This window comes from Oryctolagus cuniculus, chromosome 6 (genome assembly GCF_051225735.1).
Source record: "Oryctolagus cuniculus isolate XC-2025 breed Fujian yellow rabbit chromosome 6, ASM5122573v1, whole genome shotgun sequence".
Lineage (NCBI taxonomy): Eukaryota > Metazoa > Chordata > Mammalia > Lagomorpha > Leporidae > Oryctolagus > Oryctolagus cuniculus.
The window spans coordinates 142614596-142636534 of NC_142872.1; positions in this window are offsets into that span (position 1 = coordinate 142614596).

Consider the following 21939-nt stretch of genomic DNA (forward strand, 5'->3'; position numbering starts at 1 on the left):
ATTCTTAAAAATTCCTGCTAATGCAATGTCTTTGTTGTAGTACAACATCATAACATGTACTTATACAAATTAAGATGACTCTGATGTTATTAGGTGAGATGTTTGTGGTCTATTACTGACCAAAATATCCTTATAAAGAACATGAATGTACCTCTATATCTTAGTCTGCTCAAGCTGCTATGACAGTGTCCTATGGACTGGAAGGCATAAACAATAAGCATTTATGTTCTCATAGTTCTGGGCCTGGCAAGTCCAATATTAATATATTTACCAGTGTGATTCCTGGTGAGGAAGTCTTCCTGGCTAGCAGAGAGCCATCTTCTCCCTGTGTCCTCACATAACAGAGCAATCCCTTTGTTCCTCTTCTTTCATATTGATTTTGTAAAGAATTATTTCTTTATTTGAAACTCCAAGTTACAGAGGGAAAGGGAAAGACAGAGAGAGGTCTTCCATCTGCTGGTTCACTCCCCAAGTGGCTGCAATGGCCAGAGTTGAACCAGGCTGAAAGCAAGAGCCAGGAGCTTCATCCTGGTCTCCCACGAGGGTGGCAGAGGCCCAAGCACTTTGGCCATCTTCTTCTTTTCACAGGCCATTTACAGGGAGCTGAATTGGAAGTAGAGCAGTCAAGACATGCATCAGCACCCAAATGGTATGCCAGTGTCACAGGCGGCAGCATTACCTGCTACACCACAACATGGGCCCCTAGCTACCTCTTATTGTAAGACCACTAATCTATTTTTGGAAGCCTCACCCTCACAACCTTATCTAAATCTTATTGATTCTTAAAGGCTTCACCTCCAAATACCATCACATTGGGAGTTAGGGCTTCAGCATTTGAATTTAGGGAGATGTAAACATTCATTCCATAGCCCTCTGTGAGGATAGAAAACTGACTTTCAAGATTTAGGAACTCTGGGAGTTGACAGACTAGTGGTTAAGGTATTCATGTCTCACATTTGCATGCCTGGGTTCTATTCCCAGTTCTAGTTCTGAATCCAGCTTCCTGTCAATACAGACCCTGGTAGACACAGGGATAGTTCAAATCCTGTGTTCCATGTGGGTGGGTTCCAGCTTCAGCCCAAGCCCAGCCCCAGCCATTGCAGGCATTTGGGAAGTGAATCAGTAGATGGGAGTGCTCTCTCTCTCTGCCTTTCAAATAAGTAATAGCATAATTTTTAAAGTGTGTTAATAAATGCTTTGGGAAGTCTATTTGGTTGTATAAGTAATCTATTTTCTTCTTAATTCTCCAACAAGTACTTATAGGCATCATGTCTGAAAGATACTGTTAGAAATGAAAGGGAGGGGCAAGCGCTATGGCATAGCGGGTTAAGCCACCACCTGCAGTGCCAGCATCCCATATGGGCACAGGTTCGAGACCTGGCTGCTCCACTTCCGATCACACTTTCTGCTGTGGCCTGGGAAAGCAGTAGAAGACGGTCCAAGCCCTTGGGACCCTGCACCCACGTGGGAAACCCAGAAGAATTTCCTGGCTCCTGGCTTCAGATCGGCACAGCTCCAGCCATTGCACCCATCTGGGGAGTGAACCAGCGGATGGAAGACCTCTCTCTCTGTCTCTACCTCTCTCTGTAACTCTGTCTTTCCAATAAATAAATAAATATATATATATATATACACACACACATTAAAGGTGTTCAAATGGTTATTCATCAAAGAAATGAAAATTAGCAAAAAAAATCTAAAAAAAAAGAAATGAAAGGGAAAGACTATGAAGGAGACATGATCTTTGCTATAAAAGGGCTTCATCATCCAATCGAAAGCCAGGGACATGCAGAAGAAAAAGTAAAAATACTAACATTTTAAATTAAAAAGAACTGTATTTGAGTAACAGAAGTGAAATGAGAGTAGTATGGGGGTTCTAAGGAAACAGAATACAGGCACAGTGGGTGGGAACTGGGGGCTTTTGGAATCAGATGGAAATGGGCTGACATCCTGGCTCTGCTATTCCCTTGCTATATTATCTTGAGAAAATTAATTAGCCTTTCAAAACCCGTTTCTCCACCTGTGAAATGGGGATAATAACATTATCTACCTCAGAGGGTTGTTATGATAATACCCACGGAGCACTTAGCACAGTGACAGGCCTGGAGTCATCACTCAATAACCATTAATTAAAGAAGTGTGGGTGGGACTCATTTCCAAATGAGACCTGGGGAGGGAGGAGAGTGATTCCCAGATGATGGCAGGATTTTATCTGAATGTGAGATCCAGATTAGATTCAGTGAGGCGGCAGGGACTGCAGGGTAGCAGGCTGGGATCGTGACTCGATGTGTCCAGATGGAACGGATGGTTGGGCTGGGACCCTTGTATGAGCTTTGTCCCACAACCTACCTTACTCAGTAAAATGGGGCACTCTGTCTTCAGTGCTTATGAAAAAATGTTTTAATTCAAAGTACATTTTCCTAATAAACTCAGATATGATCATGGAAAAAAAACCACCTGTTTTTCCCTTCACATGGCTCGGGAGCAAATCCCAGTTTGATTTTATATTCAGAAGCTTGTTCTACTCTAATGTAAAAAAATACATAACAGGACTCAAGTGGAACATAAAACTATTTTGAATGAATTTTAATTTTAAAAATGTCTAATGAAGCCCCTTATGAGCCCCTAAAGCAACAAAGGTAAGTGAATTCTTGAATTTTCCTTCCTTTTTCCTTTTTAAGATAAAAGCTTCTCTAAAACAATAAATATTTACATCATGTTCATTTAATTTGTACAGCCACTGTGAATTAGTAAAATTTCTGGATTATTCAGTATGTTTAAAACACATTATCTTTTTTTTTCCCCCCCACAGGCAGAGTGGACAGTGAGAGAGAGACAGAGAGAAAGGTCTTCCTTTGCCTTTGGTTCACCCTCCAGTGGCCGCTGCGGTCCTCACGCTGCGGCCGGCGCACCACGCTGAACCGAAGCCAGGAGCCAGGTGCTTCTCCTGGTCTCCCATGGGGTGCAAGACCCAAGCACTTGGGCCATCCTCCACTGCACTCCCTAGCCACAGCAGAGAGCTGGCCTGGAAGAGGGGCAACCGGGACAGAATCCGGCACCCCGACCGGGACTAGAACCCGGTGTGCTGGCGCCGCAAGGCGGAGGATTAGCCTATTGAGCAGTAGCGCTGGCTGTTCAACATTATCTTAGTACTTTCTAGATGAATATGAATCGTAGATTAAATATTTCTCCAGGTGGGCATCTTAATGAACAGATAATCATTGGTAATTGTGCCTTAATGAGTTCTATATAGATACATTCTGCTTGAATGGTTTAAAAAACGAATAGGAGATGGTTGAACTCTGTAATTAATACACAATTATTCTTAGGTGTTTAAACTTAACTGAAAAGTGATCCATGTTAAATATAAGAGTGGGAATATGAGAGGGAAGAGATGTACAACATGGAACATGCTCAATCGGACTTGCCCCAAACGGTAGAGTTAGAAACGTGCCAGGGGATTCCAATTCAATCCCATCAAGGTGGCATGTACCAATGCCATCTCACTAGTTCAAATGATCAATTTCTGTTCATAATTGATCATAATGATAGGACTAAGAGTCAAAGGGATCACATAAACAAGACTAATGTCTGCAAATACTAACTGATAGAATAAAAAAAGGGGGGAGAGAATGATCCAACATGGGAAGCAGGATACACAGCAGACTCATTGAATGGCAGATGTCCTAAGCAGCACTCTGGCCTCAGAATCAGCCCTTAAGGCATTCGGATCTGGCTGAAAAGCCCATGAGACTATTTCAGCCAAGACACTCTGGCAAAAAAAAAAAAAAAAAAAAAAAAAAAAAAAAAAAATGACCTAAATGAAAGATCTCTGTGAGTGAGATCCCAGTGGGAAGAACAGGTCATCAAAGAAGGAGGTACCTTTCTCTGAAGGGAGGAGAGAACTTCCACTTTGACTATGACCTTGTCTAAATAAGGTCAGAGTTGGCAAACTCAAAAGGTCTCCATAGCCTTGGCAACTCATGACAAGAGCCTAGGGTGATTACTGATGCCATAAACAAGAGTGTCAATTTGTTAAGTCAACAACAGGAGTCACTGTGCACTTACTCCTCATGTAGGATCTCTGTCCTTAATGTGCTGTACATTGTGATTTAATGCTATAACTAGTACTCAAACAGTATTTTTCACTTTGTGTTTCTGTGTGGGTGCAAACTGTTGAAAGCTTTACTTAATATATGCTAAATTGATCTTCTGTATATAAAGATAATTTAAAATGACTCTTGATGTGAATGGAAGGGAAGAGGAAGTGGGAGAGGGGAGGGTTGCAGGTGGGAGGGAAGTTATGGGGGGAAAAAGCCATTGTAATCCATAAGCTGTACTTTGGAAATTTATATTCATTAAATAAAAGTTTAAAAAAAGGCAAAACAAAACAAAAAAATGAATAGGAGAGTTCCTTGTCCCTTGAATATTATCATTCACCCTGCTAGTCAGTAATAGGCACAAAAATAAATGAAATAGACACCCTCCCCTCTAATTTAAGTAAATAGTTGGGCTGGTGCTATGATGTAGCAGGTAAAGTGACCGCCTGCAGTACCGGCATCCTATATAGGCACCAGTTCAAGTCCTGGCTGCTCCACTTCTGATCCAGCTCTCTGCTATGGCCTGAGAAAGCAATAGAAGATGGCCCAAGTCCTTGGGCCCCTGCACCCACGTGGGAGACCCAGAAGAAGCTCCTGGCTCCTAGCTTCAGATTGGCACAGCTCCGGCTGCTGTGGTCATCTGGGGAGTAAACCAGCAGATGGAAGATTCTCATTCATTCTCTTTCTCTCTTTTTCTTTCTCTCTCTCTCTCCCTCCCTATCTCCCTCCATCCCTCCTTCTGCCTCTCTATAACTCTGCCTTTCAAAAAAATAAATCTTAAATGGTAAATAAATAAATCTAAATGGTAACAATAAGCTTCAGAGAGTCCCTTTGGTTCTTTGGATTATTGTTTTGCTTAATAAACCTCATTTTTAATTAAGTACAAGGTGATGCTACTATTCAATCTAACTAGGATTTAATTTCCTTACCATCAATTCCAAATAAGTGGATGCCAAACATATAAGATCTCAACATATGTAATACAAGGGGCTTCAAAAAAGTTCATGAAATATTCACATAATCTTTTAAGTCCATCTTTCCATGAAATTTTGAAGCCTCCTCATATATTACATCTATCTTCTTCTAAAAGTCTTACCAAACGAAACATGATCTTTTGCTGCAAATGTCTTTAGTTGCTCTTTTCTTGCTTGAGAACTAGACTTTGAAAGCTTTGAAGAAAAGTAACTGTTTACACGTCACTAAGTGGAGATGATGAGAAGAAATAGTGTTAGTCTCCCTTGGTTCCCTAGAACCCACTGACAGATCAGAGAAAGAAGAAATGAAGGATTTGAGTGAGGAAGTGACGGAGTGAGTGATTACACTAGGAGGTGAAACGTTTTGTCCAGGGAACAGTCATTTACTTAAGGAAATTTCATCTGATAACATAAACATTACCATAATCATTAGCAATTACTGAATGTTTGTTGTATGTTATGTTTTCCTCTTGGCACTTTATTCTTGCTAGCTTATTTAATTTTCATTATACTGAGGATTGCCTTCATTTTACAAGTGAAAGAAATGGGCATAGGGAGCTTGCTTTTACTGTATTGAAAAGTTCATTAGGTGGGCACATGATCCCATAGGGACTTGGAGAAATTCGTAACTAAATTTGTATATAATTTTTTGTGTGTTTTCTAGGAAGAAGAGTCATATTTTATTCCAATATCACAAGTGACTACTGATATTCCCTTTCTCAAAAAAAGTTAAGATACTTTATATGTGTCAATCTCAACTCAAAAATTGTTTAGTGACTGAAATGGTCACTACACTAAATCTGGCAATGGTGTTGTAAAATAAGTGCTTTCTACACTCCACCTCAATTTCCTACAAATTTTCTCTGAAAAAATGAAAAAAGCAAAACGACTCTTTGAGAAATTGATTTGGCCAAATTTTTCCCAATGTCTTATCAGTCATTTCCATAAGACAGGAAGAATGGATAACAAAATCAAGAAGGTGTGCCTGTGATCAGATGCTTCCAAACCCAGCCTCATCTCCTCAGGTCTCCTTCACATCTTGGTAGGACCAGAGACCTGACCCCCTTTCCCAGAAATTCTACTCTTCCTCACTCACCTACCTCTACTCCTTTCTCTAATTGCTCTTCTATCTCTTTTATTCCTTCTTCTCAAGTGGACAGTGGTCCTCAAATCCCAGGCCTTAACAATGCATCTTTTTTCTCACACATTCAACAGCACACTGGACATTTCCAATTGATGTTCTATTCCCACCTTAAATCCAACACTTCTAAAACAAAACTCAGCATCTCCACCATTAAACCAGCTCCCTTTATTCTCTTGTAGCTCATCAATGATCCCACCATTTTTGAGATTGTGCTTCAAATCAAGAAACTACTTGGTGTGACTTTTTAATTCATTTCTCCATATCGAAGACCAGTCTTTCACAATGTTTGCCTCATCTATCCCTTCCTTTAAATTCCTTCCGCATTCCTCCTAATCCAGAACTTTTTCATAACTGTCTCCACCATACATCTAATCTCTTGCATGTGTATGCTTTCTCTTTGCTAACATTCTCTCTGCATCCTTTAGGAGTTAGCTCTAGATTCACCTTGTTCACAGTTTTCTCTAAGAATTCTGCAATGTCGTTTTTCTCCACCAAATGAACAAACTATTTTTTGAGACTTTCCATTGAAACAGTGGAGTTTAGAAAAAGGTGGGATTAAATTTGTCTGACCTCCTATTGTATAGATGAGGAAACTGAACTGAAAAATCATCCAGTGACTTGCCCAGAATCATACCACTGATCAGTGACAGAGAAATTCTAGAACAGAGAATGCTGTGCTCCTAGTCCAGGATACAGTCTCCAAGCTCAGGCTCTCGACTCCTTGGGGGAAGAAGCAGGCCTTTTTGCTTCATTGCACAGCATTCAATAAATGGGAACGATATGGAAGCGGAGAGAGGAAGCCAAATGGGAAAGAAGGGAGAGAACAAAGAACCTGACAAAGCTAGGAAATCCATGGGGACCCCCTGCCCACACCAGCACTGCCCCAGGAAGAGGGGAGAGAGCCAGCATCTGGATCACACCTGGAGACCACAGGAACATCACGTCCCAGCCTCTCGGCCCAAGGGAGGGACTTTCCCAAACCTCTGGGTTGCTCTGCGGTTGGTGACTCAAAACCGTTCCTGTTGTCTGAGGGGTCATTTGTAAAGTACTTTCTTGGAAGAGACACTGTTTGAGACAACTGGACAGGGAGCTCCTGCGCGCGGGCCACAGGAGCCTTGTTGTGCACTGAGTGAGAACACAGCCTTCTTATTTCCCTGTCTCTTCCCCTTGGCTGTGTTTATTTAAAGCTCCCCCTGCCACTGCGGGGGTGTATGGCCAGGACTTCAGGCAGTGCCCTTGGAACCACTGGGGATTAGGCCCAGCCCTTACTGGAGGGACCAGAGCAGTCTTGGGCACAGGCCTGGGGCCAGCAATCAGGGAGCCAAGCCAGGACAGTGGGAGGCATTGGGAAAGAGTTGTTATTGTGTCTTTGGCAATCTTATAATTATTGTGTTTGCTGTTATGATTTCTGTCTCTATTGCCATTTCTCTTGGTAAATCTGTTCCTACTTGTGACTTCCACAGGGGGGCCTTTCAAAATATACATGGAAAAAATGAAATGAAAAGATAAGTTTCTTGGAGTGCAAAAAATTGTGAAACCCACGCCTACAGGGGGCCTTCAAAAAGCCCATGACAAATGTGTATGATGAAAAAGCTATGCACGGATTTCAAAAAGTACTAATTTGTACCCAAATAAACTTGCCTTTTCATCTGTTTTCCACATACCTTTGGAAGTGCCCTCGTATCAGATAGGCAGGCTGCTGCAGTGACTGCTCTGGGACTGCTCCAGAGGGAGGGCAGGTGCAAGGGGGAGCAACCCTGCAGGCAGAAGACTTGCATTTACCACCAAAAGGAGGACCCCAGATGGGCTGTCACCACCCTAATCCTCGCCTCTTTTGCTCAGCAAGTGTCATGCAAATTTACCACTGCCCACATCCTACAGGCACAGAGTGTGCAAAGGCCCTGGGACTCCTTCCCCATCACCTTTTCTGTTCCAACAGGAAATGAAAGGGAAGACACAAGGGGCCAAGGCCCCCCATTTACCATGGCACAAGGGTACCTCAACAAATGGGCCTCTGATAAACAAGCAGCAGCGAGGTCATTCTTTCCCTGTCAGAGTCTCTCCTCCAAGGCCCCAGTCAAGTTGTGTACTTATAAAATCCTCACCTGGGCTCTTTCCTGGGGCAGCTCTGTTTGCCAGCGGCAAACATTAGTGATGCTTGGTTTTCCTTTAAGCATTTTTTCTTTTTCTTTTCCTGTTCCCCCCAGAGAAGCTCCAACAGTAAGCAGGATGGAGGCTTTTTAGAGTTAGGAAAATAGTCTTAATAATCACCATAGTGCACCTCCTAGGAAAAGAAACTTGTGTTTAGAGCTACAAAAATGATACGATGCCATAGTGTAGGCAGACATTCAAAGACAGCCAGGCTCTGCCTCTGCTTTGCCTGGTCAATTTAAAACAAAATCCCATTATTTGGTTTTCACTCTGCCAGTGGCTGGTGAGATGTCAGGCATTTACAAAAAGGAAATCCTAGTTAAAGATAATTTATTAGCTATTTCTCAACTTGGCATCAATATTTTTCTTATTAAGACGTATGATACAAAGAACATATCCTTACATATAAGTTCTGTAAGCTGAATTTTCTCCTTGAAAGAAAGCCTTAGGGACAATACTACTGGGTCAAGGGTAGAAATACTTGTATAGCTCCTCATTTTATACATATGCATGCATGCATGAGACAGAAAAGCTTTGAAATCCATGCAGAGTTATTTTCATAACACATTTTCCATGAACTTTTGAAGACTCCACATATACATGGATTTCAAAAAATTTTGAACCAAAGGTCTTATTTTTAATTTCATTTTCCACAAACTTTTTGAAATATACTCATATGTATCTCTTCACATAGCTTTCTTAAAGAGTTCAACCAAAAGCAATATTACTAGCTAAGTATGCATTTATTATTTTTCTATGAGGTCATCAATGGGAATTAAAAGGTATCTCAGGCTCAGGTACAATATATTATTTTATATTCCTGTCTAATATCTGATGGGAGCAAATTTCCCCCTACTAAGTGCTCTTCTTGCTTGAAGTTGTCTTTGTCATATGTGTCATTATTTACTAAATGAAAGCTTTAGACAATTTAGATGATTTCCAGGGCAAGAATACTGTAGCTATTTCAATTAAAATTATATACCTATAAGTTAAAATTATAAAACTATAGAGTAGAATTAAAAATAATACAGGCCGGCGCCGCGGCTCACTAGGCTAATCCTCCGCCTAGCGGCGCCGACACACCGGGTTCTAGTCCCGGTCGGGGCGCCGGATTCTGTCCCGGTTGCCCCTCTTCCAGGCCAGCCCTCTGCTGTGGCCCGGGAGTGCAGTGGAGGATGGCCCAGGTGCTTGGGCCCTGCACCCCATGGGAGACCAGGAAAAGCACCTGGCTCCTGGCTCCTGCCATCGGATCAGCGCGGTGCGCCGGCCGCATCGCGCTGGCCGCGGCGGCCATTGGAGGGTGAACCAACGGCAAAGGAAGACCTTTCTCTCTGTCTCTCTCTCTCTCACTGTCCACTCTGCCTGTCAAAAAAAAAAAAATAATAATAATAATACACATATTGAGGAGATTCTGTGTTCCCATTTAATAGCAACATGCGTTTATTCCATCAGTTTTGGTTTGTACCGCTCTATTATCACTTCTATAGCCTGGCTGACAGTATTCAGGGTGTAACAGAGAAAACCAATGGTCTGTGGTACACATGCTTCTCCCCTCCTTCCTGGGTTCCCCAGGAAGACTGCATGTCCCAATACCTCCTTCCCTCTACACTTCCCAGCCAAATGCAGAAGTGCAGATCCAGGAGCCCTAGAGGATGGCAGAACACTGGATGGAAGTGGGGAACCTAATCACTGTGGGCCAGCCAACATGCCAGAACTGGTTGGATCATCATAAGAGCAGGCAAGGACATTGTTTTGAAGGTTACATTTGGTGATTGTTTATTACAGCAGATAATCTAACACAATAGGGAGACTCCCTGCCTTCTGAGCTGAAGACCCAAATTTCATTATGGAGAGTTCTCCAGAGTCAGGGGTGGGAAGATTGTAAATAATTGGTTCATACAATTGTGGAGACTACAAAATCTGAACTCTGTAGGGCAGTCTAGCTGGCTGGAATTCATTAATGGTTGATGTTGCAGCCTTGAGTCTGAAATCCACAGAGAAAACCAGAAGGCTGGAAACTCAGACAGGTTTCTATATTGCAATCCGAAAACACAATTCCATCTTATGGAAACCTCAGGTTTTGCTCTTGGGCCTTTAACTGATTAGAAGAGGCCCACCACATTATGGAGGGTAATCTGCTTCACTCCAAGCCTATTGATCCTAAGTGTTACTCATCACAGTTACATCTTGACTGGTATTTGACTAAGCAGCTGGGATCTGGGGACCAGTTGACACAAAATTATCATAGACCCTAAAGAAGCAGCATTTAGAAGAAGAAATTAGAGATGCCATTGTGTAGTAAAAACAATATTAGGTTTGGATATAAGCTTATCCGTGTGAGTCACAAGTTCTTATAACTATTGTGTCCTCAGTTTTCTTATCTCTAAAATAGGGATAATGTAACATGCCATGCAAGCTGGTGGTAAGAAAAGTAAACGAGACCATGATTGTACAGCTCATAGCACAGTGTTTGGCTTGTGAGAAAAATGCCTTCCACTCTCGGGAAGGGGGGATGCAGCATCGTGCCCTCTTAGCAGCAGCCTCAGAATGCAGCCTGGCTCCCAGTCCTCCTCCTGTGTTTGGTCTGTTTAGGCTACAAGAGCTTCATTGTTCCATAGAGAACCACAATAATTCAAGAACAGAATGGCAATGCTGCTCCCTGCTAATGGCCTGGAAAAGCAGTGGAAGAGGGCCCAACTACCTGAGCCCTTGCACTTGTGGGGGAGACCTAGATGAGGCTCCTGACTCCCAGTTTTATCCTGGCCCAGCTCTGGCCATTGCCGCTATTTAGGAAGTGAACCAGCAGATGGAAGACCTTTCTCTCTGCCTCCCCTCTCTTTGTAACTCTGACAGTCAAATAAAGTAAAATAGATCTTAAAAAAATAAAAAAGAATAGATTGTCTTCTGACAGGAGTAGATGGCAGTAAAATTCATGAGATCTTTAACTGGATCAGCTTAACAAGCAAGTACATCCTCAAATCAAAAGCCCACCCCCAGGCCGGCACCGCGGCTCAATAGGCTAATCCTCCGCCTGTGGTGCCAGTACACCAGGTTCTAGTCCTGGTCGGGGCACCAGATTCTGTCCCAGTTGCTCCTCTTCCATTCCAGCTCTCTGCTATGGCCCAGGAGTGCAGTGGAGGATGGCCCAGGGCCTTGGGCCCTGCACCCGCATGGGAGACCAGGAAAAGCACCTGGCTCCTGGCTTCGGATCAGTGGGGTGTGCCAGCCACATCACACCTGCCACAGCGGCCATTGAGGGGTGAACCAATGGAAAAAAGGAATACCTTTCTCTCTGTCTCTGTCTCTCACTGTCCACTCTGCCTATAAAAAAAAAAAAAAAAAAACACCCCATTGTACCAGCTTCCTGTCTGTATTAGTTTCTTTAGGTAACAAAGGAATGCAGACTAGGGTGGCTTACACAACAGATATTCATTATCACATAGTTCTGGAAGCTGAAAGCAAAAGATCAAGGTGTTGGCAGGGTTATTTTCTGAGGCCTCTCTTGTTGCCTTGTATAAGGTCACCTTCTCCCTGCATCTTCAGAAGATCACCCTCTGTGTGTGTATTTGTCCTCATCTCCTCCTCTTAAAAGTACACCAGACAGATTGGATTAGGGCCCCACCAAAATGACTTAATTTTTAACTTCATTATCTTTTTAAAGGCCCTATCTCCAAATGTAGTCACATTCTTCAAGTACTAGGGGTTAAGACTCCTTGCGAATTTGCAAGGACACAATTCAGCCCATAACATCAGCTAAATTACCAACTACCTCCACCTCAACCATCATCACATACTGACAAACACAAACCAGATGGGCTCTGTCCTTAGCCCCTGGTGCTGCAGGAGCCCTGACCATGCCTTTTCTGTCATCTGCTTATAACGGGAAATAATGAAGACTTGAGGTGATACATATGTTCTCGTTCTCTCTCTCTCTCTCTCTCTCTCTCTCTCTCTCACACACACACACACATATACACTCTGTGATCCACATGACAGACTTTGCATTGCAGGGCACAGACTTTGACCATGGAACTGAGCCATAGAGGAGTTAAATTGGTGACCTTGTTAGCAGGATTTGCTAGCAACTCACAAATGGAAAGGGAGCATATTGCAAAATAATAAGAATAGGTCAGAACATTCCTCCGAGCCCACTTAGCTAGGGACACTAACCATATTGCAGCTTACTAGAAATAACCAATACCTCAATTAAATGGTTCAGAGTGCATGAACTATACCAATAATGAGCAAGCATTTTAGATGAAAAAAATAGGCATTTAACTATCACAAAAGGCAAAAGAAAAAGCATCCAAAGACTATGCTAACAAAGAGGAAGACACCACTCTGAATTTTGAACAGGTTTCTAAATCAAAAAGGGCAGTAAATCATGTTACTAATCATTTAAAAATAACTAGGATTTAAGAAGTGAAATTAGACAAGTGATTAATGCATCAACTTCAGCCAGAGTTCCTTTGATAGTTGGAAGAAAATAAAAGCCAGCCAAGAAATAAACATTTCAAATTCAGGTGCTTTGCAATCTGTGCCCCAAATGTTTTCCCTGAGCTTGTGAAGGGGTGGCTGGCTCTGCATACACAGCACCCAGATTGCTGGCTCGAGCCAATTAGCTTCAAAATAAGAGCTCTGGCACCAAAAAGGGGAAGACTCAATACCCACTGGACAGAGGTCCACTTGAGAGGAAAGGTCTTTATAGGTGAATACAAGTGCAGGGAAGTGAGCTGGCCATGCAGAGGGGTTGCCATGATGATCTTCAGAGATGTTTGGGGTTTCCTTTTTCCTTTGCTATTTCCGTTTATATTGGGAATTCAAGAATGCAGCAGAGTCTTCCACACTGAAATTGAAAGAAGCCCATGATAGAGGAAGAAAAAATGTAGGTGACAAGACACTGTGTAGAGAGACAGAGAGAGAGAGAGAGAAACAGCATCACGTATTGTGGTGGGTTAGAGTGTACATCTTAGGAATAGTTTGCCTACGTTCAAATCCCAGCTCTGCCCTTTACTAGCTGTATGGCCTTGGACACTTTTTTTAAAAAAAAGATTTATTTATTTACTTTGAAAGTCAAAGCTGTGGAGAGAGGAAGAGACAGAGAGAGAGACCTTCCATTTGCTGTTTCACTCCCTAGATGGCCACAATGTCCCACAATGGCCCAGGCCAAAGCCAGGAATCAGGAGCTTCATCTGGGTTTCCTATATGGGTGGCAGGGGCTAAAACACTTAGACCACCTTCTGCTGCTTTTCCCAGGCCGCTAGCAGGGAGTTGGATTGGGAGTGGAGCAGCCAGGTCTTGAACCGGCAGCGCCCAAATGGGATGCCAGGATCACAGATCACAGGCCTCAGCTTTGCCTGCTATGTCACAACACCAGTCCTGGCTTTAGGCACTTTAACTCTCTATGTCCTAGCTTTTCTATCCACAAGATGGAAGCAATGTAAACAGTACCTACATCATAGGACTTAGGAGGATTGAATCAATATATATAAAAACAAGAATGGTGAGTCTATTGCATTATGTACTAAATGTTATAGATGTATAAACTGCTCTAATTACAGCATAGTTTTCAAAAATATTTATTTTTTTATTTTTATTTTTGAAAGGCAGAGAGAGAGACAGAGAGAGAGAGAGAGCTATCTTCCATCTGTTGATTCACTCCCCAAATGCCTACAACAGCTGGGGACTGGGCAAGGTGAAAACTAAGAGTCAGGATCTGCATCCGGGTCTCCCATGTGGGTGGTAGGAATCCAACTACTTGGACCATCATTTGCTGCATTCCAGGCATATCAGCAGGAAGCTGGATGTGAAGTAGGCAGGCATACAGATTAAAATCGATTAGCTTTGTGAGCTGGAAGACCATGACTTCACCACGCCCCTGTGTGACCTCATGCCCCTACCTGGCCACACCTGGGTGCCCACCAGCCAATCAGGTTAATTAACCACTCCCCTTTGAGAGTGGGGTAAAGGCCTAGGACACATTGTGTCCTTGCCTCTCTCTCTCTCTCTCTCTTCTTTGCCCTGGCCACTTGCCAGGAGGGGGCTGGCTGTAGCCCTGTGCCTCCAGGGCGTGTGGCCTTCGGGCCACCCGCCCTAGGCTTCCTGGCCTAGATGCTCCTCCATCTGGCTGCTTCCTGGTGCTCGGTATGAACCCAGATTTACCCCTCTCTCTTAGATAAAGCTCTCACTCTCTTCTTCATATTTCTCACTAAATAAAAGCTTAAAATGTACCTGCCACCTCGTTTATTTATGCCGGTATTTAGAATTCTTTAAATATTAGGCAAGAATCCTCTCAGGCTTATTAATATTGGGGATTTATTAATAAGTATATGGTGATATCATATGGCACCCCAAATTCCGGTAACATGTGGCACCCCAAATGGCACTTCTGGGGAACTTTAAGGGGCCACATTTTCATATATATTTTAGGGGGTCATTTCCAATATCAGATGGGGAGCACATGTCGGTGTATCGAGTGGCAGTTTAACTGGCTAAACCACAAGACCTGCTGCTCGATGCAATGTTTTAAGAAATCAAAGTAATTTTAAAAGTACTCATGGGGCTGGCGCTGTGGTGTAGTGGGTAAAGCCTCTGCCTATAATGCTGGCATACCATATGGGCACTGGTTTGAGTCCTGGCTACTTCACTTCTGATCCAGCTCTCTGCTATGGCCTGGAAAAACAGTAGAAAAAGGCCCAAGTCCTTGGTCTCCTAACTGCAGATTGGTGCAGCTCCCACCATTGTGGCCAACTGGGGAGTGAATCAGCTGATGGAAGACTTTTTAAGGTCTTAAATCTTTAAAGATTTATTTACTTACTTGAAAGTCAGAGTTACACACAGAGAGAAGGAGAGAGAGAGAGAGGTCCTCCATCCAATGATTCACTCCCCATTGGCCGCAATGGCTGGAGCTGTGCTGATCCAAAGCCAGGAGCCAGGAGCTTCTTCCCAGTCTCCCACACGGATGCAGGGGCCCAAGGACTTGGGCCGTCCCCTACTGCTTTCCCAGGCCACAGCAGGGAGCTGGATCAGAAGTGGAGCAGCTGGATCTCAAACCAGCACCCATGTGGGATGCCGGCACTTCAGGCCAGGCGTTAACCCGCTGAGCCCCAGCACCGGCCCCATAACTCTATTTTAAAGAAAAAGTACTCATAACAAACAAAATACTAAAATTTTAAACATCAATAGAATGAAGAACAAAAACAATATGGTCATCTCAATAGATGCATAGAAAGAGAAAGCGTTTGATAAGATTCATCACCCCTTCATGATAAAAACCTGCCATAAATTCAGTATAAGAGGAATATTCCTCAAAATTATAAAGGCTACATAGCACAATCTAATAGCCAATATCATAGTGATAAAGAAAAACTGAAAGTGTTTCCCCTCAGATGTGGAATAAGACAGGGATGTCTTCACTACTCTTATTTGATATAGTACTAGAAGTTTTAGCAAGAGCAATTAGGGATGAGAAAGAAATAAATGGCATCAAAATTGGAAAAGAAGTCAAATTATACATGTTTGCAGATGACATGATGTTGTACATGGTAAAACCTATAAACACTCCACCAAAAAGCTGTTAGAACTGATAGACCAATTCAGTAAAGTTGCAGGCTACAAAATAAACATATGAAAACAGTAGTTTTTTTTTTTTTTTTGGTGTGCTAATAATAAACTCACAGAAAGAGAAATCAAGAAAGAAAATCCATTCACAATAGTAACAAAAAGTCAAATATTTAGGAATAAAATTAAAGAAGTGAAAGATCTCTACAATGAAAATCATCAAACATTTATAATAGAAATCAAAAACACAAAAAATAGAAAGATATTTCTTGCTCATGGATCAGAATAATCAATATCATTAAAATGTCTATACTACCTAAACCAATTTACAGATTCAGTGTGATCCCTATAATACCAATGACATTCTTTACAGAGTTAGAAAAAAAAATCCTAAAATTCATATGGAATCACAAAATAACAGGAAAAGCCAAAATGATCTTAAGCAAGAAAAACTAAGCTGGAGGCAACACAATACTTGATTTCAAAGCATACTATAAAGCTATAATATTTAAAACAGCATCGATTAGATTCGTTTTCTCCAGACTTAAAAAAAAGTAAAATTCTAGGTGGCCGTGCACCTGAAACCTCCGATGGAAGCAGTTTCTGCAAGCTGGCACTGCATCCCCCTGGAGAAGCCACCTCCTGCTGAGAAGCCACCTCTTGCTGCAACCTTGTCTTGACTCCCCTTCCCAAAGACACCCCTTTTCAGCACAAAGCAGCCAGAGCGATCATCCTCCAGTCCCCCCAACAGATATTAGGGTTTCAATCTTTGGGAGGCGGGAATGTGAGGAGTCAGATGGGTTAATAGTCAGGGGGGTCCCAATTGAATTTGAGGTGTAAAATATTTGCTAACTTCCCGAAAATAGTTTCTTTAGCAAGAACAAACAGGCTGTCCTCCTCCTTCCTTCAGAATCTGCAAGTTTACCATGAGAATAGCAAGGGAGCTCTTCCTGAACTCACAGCTAATTGTGACAACAAGTGACATATCCCACCCTTAGCTGGCCAGACAGGATGGAGAATTGTAAATCAGGACTTTTGATGGGTTTTTGTTCCCAGTAACTGAATGTCAATCTGATTGTCAAGTTTTTTTTTTTTTTCCTTCAAAATTGTACTTAAAAATCCCACTACCACCAGCCCCTTTGGGTTTTTTCCTCTCTTGGAAGCCCCTCTTCATGCCACTCTGGCTGGAGGTCCTTGATTCTAATAAATACTTTTAAATCTAAAAAAAAAAAAAAAAAAAAAAAAAAAACCAGCATTGTACTGGCATAAAAACTGATACATAGCTTAACTGAACAGAATAGAGAGCCCAGAATTTAATCTACATACATATAGCCAAATGAGATTTTTTTTTAAGATTTTATTTATTTGAGAGGTAAAGTTGGCCAGCACCACGGCTCACTAGGCTAATCCTCTGCCTTGCGGCGCCAGCACACCAGGTTCTAGTCCCAGTTGGGGCACCGGATTCTGTCCTGGTTGCCCCTCTTCCAGGCCAGCTCTCTGCTGTGGCCAGGGAAGTGCAGTGGAGGATGGCCCAAGTGCTTGGGCCCTGCACCCCATGGGAGACCAGGATAAGTATCTGGCTCCTGCCATCGGATCAGCACGGTGCACCGGCCGCAGTGGCCATTGGAGGGTGAACCAATGGCAAAGGAAGACCTTTCTCTCTGTCTCTCTCTCTCTCACTGTCCACTCTGCCTGTCAAGAAAAAAAAAAAAAAAAAGTGGACATGACATACATGGAAGAATGAAATTAGATTCCTATCTCTTCCTGTTACTGGTAAATGGCAGGGTTCTTGTCTTCACACAAGAAAGAATTCAGGTGTGAGACAGAGAGTAGTGGAAAGTAAAATAGCAAGGTTTATTAGGGAAGGGACATCCATAAGAACGGATGGGCACCTCTCCAGACAGAACCTGAGAGAGTACCCAGTCACTCAGACTGTGGGAGAATGGGGTTACATGATTGAGTGGAGAGAGTACACCTGACCAGGCCAGGTGGGCAGCTCAGCATAGAGGCAGAGGGCTGAGCGCACAGTCTGGTGGAGGCCGGGGGTTTTTAAGGGTATGGGTCTTTGTCTTCTCACATCTCCTCCTGAAACAAAAGACTTTATGGATGTAAGTATTAAAAACTCCTATCTGAGTTTTCCCCCTGAAGTTATCAGACAGGAGGAAGCCTGGCTGGTGTCACCCCAGTTAGAGGAAGGATGGGCAGGACCTGCTGGAAGATCAGGATCCAGAGCAGAATAGTTGGAATACAGATATCAGGCAGAAGGGGTGGGGACCCCCACCCAGCAGGTTATCAGGTAGAAAGGGCAGGGCAGGATGCAAATACTGTGCTGCCCCTCATCGGACCTAAATATCTCCTTAGGCCTTTGTCACACACACATAAGCTCATATCTGACTTCCTACTTAACATTACTATATTCAAAAATCAATTCAATATGGATCAAAGAGCTAAATTTAAGATCTATAAAGAACTATAAAGATACTATAAAGAAAACAGGGAAAACACTCCAAGCCTTTGATGTAGGGGATGATTTCTTGTACAAGACCCCCAAAGCATAGGCAAAAAAAGCAAAACTAAACAAATGGGACTATATCAAACTCAAAAGTTTTTAGCACAGTAAAAGAAATTGTCAATAGAGTGAAAATACATCCAACAGAATGGGGAAAAATATTTGCAAACCATCTATCTGACAGAGGATTAATATCCCAAATATATCAGCAACTTAAAAACTCAACAAGAAAACAACCAATCCAGTTGCAAAATAGGCAAAGCTACTTCAATAGACAATTCTCAAAAGAAGAAATACAAATGGCAGACAAATATATGAAAAAATATTCAACATCACTAGCCATCAGGGAAATGCAAATGATAACCACAATGAGATATCACTTTACCCTGTCAGAATGGCTAAAATCCAAAACACAGAGTAACAAATGCTGGCAAGGATGTGGACAATATACACAGTGTTGGTGGGAATGTAAATTAGTGCAATCACTGTGGAAAATAGCGTGGAGAGTTCTTAAGTTTTAGAAATAGATGTGGTATATGATCCAGCAATCCCACTACTGGGTATATACCCAAAAGACTTGAACATAATGTGTCAAAGAGATACCGGCACCACCATGTTTATAGCAGCACTGTTCATAATAGCCAAAATTTGGAATCCATCAAGGTGTCCATAATGATACAAATGGATAAAAAAAAAAAAGTGGCATATACACAATGGAATATTATTCAGCTATTAAAAAAAATTCCACCATTTGCTGCAAAATGGAGACAACTGGAGGATACCATGTTGAGTGAAATAAGCTGGCCCCAGAAAGACAAATACCTCGTGTCGTCCCTTATATGTGGGAGCTAAAATTCTTTAAAAAACAAACAAGAAAGAAATGTCTGTATGTATCAGTATTGCTGCAAATGTAGTTTTGTAAAATTTTGTTTTATATCTTTGTCAAACCAATGATTAAGAATGTTTTACTACTATAGTTTTAATGATCTGTGATTACTCTAAAATTTACTGTATATGGGTGAAATGGTCATTTTTCCATTCAATTATTATTTATAGCTGTTGTTTAAATTCCTAGTCTTTTTGTTTTTTACTTGTCAAACTTCTTATTCTGTAAAGTATTAAGTCTTTTTACTGTAATGTAATTTTAAAATGTTATTCCAAAAACTAAAAAAAAAGGAAGAAGGAAAGAGGATGAGAAGAAAGTAAGAAAGGGAAGGGAGAAAAGGAATATCATTATGTTCTTAGAATTATTTCTATAAATCACATTGAATCTGTTAAAAACTAATTAAAAATAAAAATAACCTAAAAATTTTTAATCAAGCAAAATAAGTATTAGTGAATTTTCTTTGGTTTCCCGATTTAGTATAGTATATTAATTTATATTACAGTAAAACATTTGGAAAGTTGTACCCCGTGGTTTTATTTCTGGAAAGGGAAATTATATAAGATTTCATTTTTGTTATTTTAAGATTTATTTATATATTTGAAAGGCAGAGTTACACAGAGAATGAGAGACACAGAGAGAGAGAGAGAGCTTCCATCCACTGATTCACATCCCAAATGGCCACAACAGCCAGGACTGGGCCAGACCAAAGCCAGGCATCGGGAGCTTCACCCGGGTGTTCCACATAGGTGCAAGGGCCCAAGAATTTGGTCCATCTTCTGCTGCTTTCCCAATCCAAGGGAGATGGATCAGACATAGAGCAGCTGACTCTTGAACTGGCTTCCATATGGGATTCCAGTGTGGCATGCTGCAATTTAACCCACTACGCCAAAACCCCAGCCCCCCCATTTTGTTTTACATTCCTGGTTTTGTTTTGCTCTGGCTGTCATCCTATTTCTTTGGGAATGTACATAAAATAAGTCAGGGTTCTTGAAGTGTAATTTCTTTCTTGTTTATATTCATTTCTTGATTTGAAAGACACACAGAGAGGCAGTCAGATGGACAGATGGAGAGATTTCCCATTCTATGGTTCACTTCCCAAATGCCCTTAAAAGCACGACTTCACCAGGCAGAAACCACAATTTGGGAACCCATTGCAGATCTTGGAATATAAGAAACAAGGGTAAAATACACTTTCTCTTTGTAAGATGAAGGAGCCCCTCCAATAGCCTGTTCTAGGCTTTGTTCAGTGTCTCTCGTGTGTTGAGCAAGGTTGGCATTGGGCCTACTGGTCCACCCCAACTCACTGAGACCCTCAGTGAGCCTGCTAGACAAAGGTCTCTTCAAAGAGCTTATTTGTGAACTGTTTGATGAAGCTGGATGACACCTCTTGCTTCCACCCATACAGCTTCTTGACTGAAATTTTCCTGAACCTCTCTGATTCTGTTTCCTCATCTGCAAGTGGAAATCATAACTCCCACTTCAAAGGGAAGCTATCAGGTGACAGGATATGTGTAATGCATTCAGTATACCGAGGCCCTCATTAAATAGAATTTCCTCCCTTTCTTCTTGGGTCAAAGTTTTAAAACATTGCTATGCAAAGTATTTTGCTATCAGAGGGGAGTCATAGCATGTTAATACCCAACAGCAAGGAGTGAAAAAGCCATCTAGATTTCACATTGAAGTTATATAGTTTCTCATTTGCAATAGATATTCCCTCCTAACCACATTTCCTGTGGACATTCAGTGAACACAACTGCTGATCTGAGATGGCGACCCAGGAGCCTGCTGGTAACAGAAGGTGGGCAGCGATTAATAATTTGCTAAGTTTAATCCCTAAAACAGATCAATAGAACACAGATAGACATTGACAGTGTTTGTTTTTTTCCTTTCTGGACTATTTCCAAAGAAGAGAAAGCACAACACTATCCTGCCATAATTTAACTATCAAGTAAACTTAGTAAATTAAAATTAGACCATTAAAAATTGTGAGTATGGGTGCAGATCATGAAATTTTATCTCATTTTTTTTCAGAGACCATAATATACCCTAACACACTGAAAAGCAGGAGAAAGAATTAACAGTAAATCTTTAAATCTCCCCACATATGTGCTAAATGTTTCCCTGAAATGTTTTTGTTGTTTTTTTCCAAGGATATATGTTTTTCATTTTAACATTTATGAAAAATAGAAAAATTAAAAGCAAAAAATAAAATAATCCATGATACCTATGCTATCAGAGGTTAAGCAATAAAATAATAAATAATGCTTCCACATGATTAGAATATTAAATACAGAAAGGCATAAAAAGTGAAATAGGAGTTGCCCTCAACTACACTCCAGACTCAGCCAGTCTCTTTACTCCAATATTAACTCTGCTTAAGAGTCCTTTGGACAGTATTATTTACAAAATTTCAATGTGTGTACTAGCTTTTATATGTCTTTTAAAATTATACATAAAATGATCCATCTTTATTTCTCTCCTATGTTATGAGCTGAATTGTGTCCCGTCTAAAATTCACTTAATAATGTCCTAACCCTCTCAGAATGTGACTATATTTGGAAATCGGGCCTTTAAAGAGATAATTAACTAGGCATTCGGATCCGGCTGAAAAGCCC